The sequence below is a fragment of the Taeniopygia guttata genome, chromosome 29 (genome assembly GCF_048771995.1).
Source record: "Taeniopygia guttata chromosome 29, bTaeGut7.mat, whole genome shotgun sequence".
Lineage (NCBI taxonomy): Eukaryota > Metazoa > Chordata > Aves > Passeriformes > Estrildidae > Taeniopygia > Taeniopygia guttata.
This window is the reverse complement of record NC_133054.1, coordinates 4313962-4317898: the sequence shown is the minus strand read 5'-3', so window position 1 is coordinate 4317898 and position 3937 is coordinate 4313962.

The following is a 3937-nucleotide window of genomic DNA, read 5'->3' as shown; positions in this document are numbered from 1 at the left end:
TAGGAACTTTTTTTCTGCTTTTTATTTCCCTTTCCCCTCGTTATTTATTAAGCTTTTCCGTTGCTCTTTTGATAATTCTTGGGGTTTTTCACCCAAAAAAAAAAAGACAAAAAAAAAGACAAAAAAAGGTCTCACTTGAATTTTTGGAGACTGTTCCCCCCCTTGCCCTGCTCCCGCCCGTTCCCGGGCTAAAGGAACCTCAAAATTCGGTGCTAAACCCCCCCCCCCGGGGACCCCCCAAAACTCAGCCTGACCCCCCCAGCCCGGGGGGAGCTGCCCCATCCTCAGCTTTAACCGGGGTACCCCGGAATGGGACGTGGGGACCCCCAAATCCTGCCCCAAATTCTCCCCCAAATCCTTCCTTAAATCCTTCCCTGAATCCTCTCCCAAATCCCAAAAAAATTCTCCCCCAAATCCTCTCCCAAATCCTCCCCCAAATCCTTCCCTAAATCCTGCAAAAATTCTCCCCCAAATTCCCCCCAAATCCTTCCCTAAATTCTCCCCCAATCCTTCCCTAAATCCTTCCCCAAATCCCCCCAAAATTTCCCCCCAAATCCTCCCCCAAATCTTCCCCAAATTCTCCCCCCAATTCTCCCCCAAATCCCCCAAAAATTCTCCCCCAAATCCCCCAAAAATTCTCCCCCAAATCCTCTCCTGACCCCCCTAAAATGAGGATGGGGGTCCTGGGGTCTCCCCCTCCTCCTGGGCACAGCCAGGGTGGGACCCCCAGATTTGGGGGATCCCCCGAATTTGGGCTGTGACAAAGGGGGAGGACCCCAATCCCCACCCATGGGGGATCCCCAACCCCTCAGATTTGGGGGATCCCCACACATGGGGTCCCCCACCCCATTTCCCCCCACATTTTGGGGGTCCCCCCACCCCATTTCCCCACATTTTGGGGGGTCCTTCCACCCCACTCCCCCCACTTTAGGGGTCCCCCAGCCCCATTTCCCCCCACACTGGGTGGTCCCCCCACCCCATTTCCCCCCATTTTGTGGGTCCCCCCCACCCCACTTCTCCATTTTAGGGGTCCCCCCCATTTCCCCCCACATTTTGGGGGTCCCACTCCCCCCCCATTTCGGGGGTCCCCCCAGTTCCCCCATTTGGGGGTCCCCCGGCCCAGGACAAACCAAACCAAAGCCGTTCCCTCGTGGGGACACCCGAGCACCTCAGCAGCGCCCGCTGCCCCCCCCCCCCAAATTTTGGGGACTTTTCCCCTCCCCCACGGCGCTCAGGGGGGTCCCCCCATTTTTGGGGTACCCCCACCCCTCCCCCAGCGCCGGAACCGACCCAAAAAAGGGGCTTAGAACCCCAAAAAAGGGTTTGAGTTTTGGGGACTTTTCCCCCTTTCCCCTTCCCCCACGGCGCTCAGGGGGGTCCCCCCCAATTCCCATCCCCATTTTTGGGGTGCCCCCACCCCTCCCCCGGCGCCAGAACCGACCCAAAAAAGGGGTTTTGAACCCCAAAAAAAAGGGTTTGAGCCCCAAATGGGGCTTTCCCTTTTTTTCATTATTTTGCCCCCTTTTTTCTCCCACATTTTCCATTTTATTTTCCTTTTTTCTCCCCTTTTTCATTTTATTTCCCTTTTTTCCATTCTTTTTCCCATTTTCCCCCCCTTTTCCATTTTATTTCATTTCCCCCTGTTTTTCCCCCCTTTTCCTCCCCCTTCCCTATTTTATTTCCATTTTTCCCCTTCTTCTCCGCCTTTTCCCTTTTTTCTCCACCTTTTCCATTTTATTCCCCTTTTTCCCATTCTTTTTCCCCCTCTTTTTTCTCCCCATTTTCCATTTTATTCCCCTTTTTTCCATTCTTCTCCCCCCTTTTTATCCCCCTTTTCCATTTTATTTCCCTTTTTTCCATTATTTTTCCCCCTTTTTTTCCCATTTCAATTTTATTTCCCTTTTCCCCCCTTTTTTCTTCCCTTTTCCATTTTATTCCCCTTATTTCCATTCTTTTCCCCCCCATTTTCTCCACTTTTCCATTTTATTACCCCTTTCCCCCTCTTTTTCCATTCTTTTTTCCTCCGTTTCCATTTTATTCCCTTTTTACCATTCTTTTCTCCCCTTTTCCATTTTATTTCATTTTCCCCCTTTTTCTCCCCCTTTTTTCCTCCCTTTTCCATTTTATTTCCCTTTTTTCCATTATTTTCTCCCCCTTTTTTCCTCCGTTTCCCATTTTATTTCAATTTTCCCCCTTTTTTCTCCCCCTTTCCCATTTTATTTCCATTTTTCCCCATTTTTCTCCCCCTTTCCCATTTTATTTCCATTTTTCCCCTTTTTTCTCCCCTTTCCCATTTTATTTCCCTTTTCCCCATTATTTTCCCCCCCCATTTTCTCCCCCTTTCCCATTTAATTTCCATTTTATTTCCCTTTTTTTCCACTTTTCCCCCCATTTTCCCCCCTATTTTTCCCCCCACACCCCCGAAACTGTAGGAATTTAAGAATTTAGGAAATTTAGGAATTTTCTATGACCTCCAGGTGGCTTTACCCTGTAAATATCTATTTTTTAAACCCGACAGATGAAGAACAAAACGAGGATGTGCAATACCCCCAAACCCCCCCAAAAAAAATCCCGAGGAATTCATGGATTTGCCGTTGGTTTTTTGGTTTTTTTTCCTTTTTTTCCCTTTTTTTGTGAGGTTTTGGAGCCTTTTTTTGCCCCCCTTTTCCCGGGAGCTTTTGTAGCTGTAAAATATTGTAATTAATGACTTGTTGTTAACGAGATCTGCTGTAAGTTTTGTACTGTAACTGCCCGAGGCTCGGCTTCCAATTAAACGGGAATAATTTAATGTGCCCCAAAATTCCAGGACCTGCTTGGGGACACTGGGGACAGACTTGGGGACATTGGGGACATCCAGAAATGGGGATAAAGGGCACAAAAATGGGCATAAAGGACACAGAAATGGGGATAAAGAACACAGAAATGGGAATAAAGGACACAAAAATGGGGATAAAGGACACAGAAATGGGGATATTGGGGACATCCAAAAATGGGGACAGGGGACACAGAAATGGGGACACTGGGGACATCCAGAAATGGGCACAGGGGACATTGAGGACATCCAAAAATGGGGACAAAGGACACAGAACTGGGGACGGGGACAGGAATTGGGGACATTTGGGACATTGGGGACATGCAGAAATGGGGACAGGGGACAGAAATGGGGACAAAGGAACTTGAGGACATCCAGGAAAGGGGACAGGGGACACAGAAATGGGGACAGGGGACATTGGGGACACCCGGGAATGGGGACAAAGGACACAGAAATGGGGACAGAAATGGGGACAGGGAACAGAGAAATGGGGATGGGACACTGGGGACACTGGGGACACCCAGGGAGGGACAGGGGACACCCAGGGAGGGACAGGGGACACTGGGGACACCCGGCCTTGGGGACACCCAGGGAGGGAGAGGGGACACTGGGGACATTGGGGACACTGGGGACACCCGGCCTTGGGGACACCCAGGGAGGGACAGGGGACACTGGGGACATTGGGGACACCCGGCCTTGGGGACACCCAGGGAGGGACAGGGGACACTGGGGACATTGGGGACACTGGGGACACCCGGCCTTGGGGACACCCCCACGTCGCCGTTGTCCCCCAGAAATGGCGGCGGGGACACCGCCCCATGCCGGACTCCATTTCCCAGCACCCCTCGCGGCGCGCACGCCCTGCGGATGACGTCACACGCACAGCGCGGGAGCTTTTCTCCACGTGCGCGGCGCGGATCCCTCCTCCTACCGCAGGAAAAATAGTCCCTAAACCCATCCCCGCTCCCGTTAATTCCCCCGCCGCTCTCCGCCCACCTCACCCGCTCCGGTGCCTCGGGTGGAGTTTCTGCGAGCTCTTCTGGGGTATCCCCGTGAGAAGCGAAGCGGAGGGAGCGGCGCTTCCCGGCGGAGGGAGCTGAGGAAGCGGAACAATATAAGAGCGGC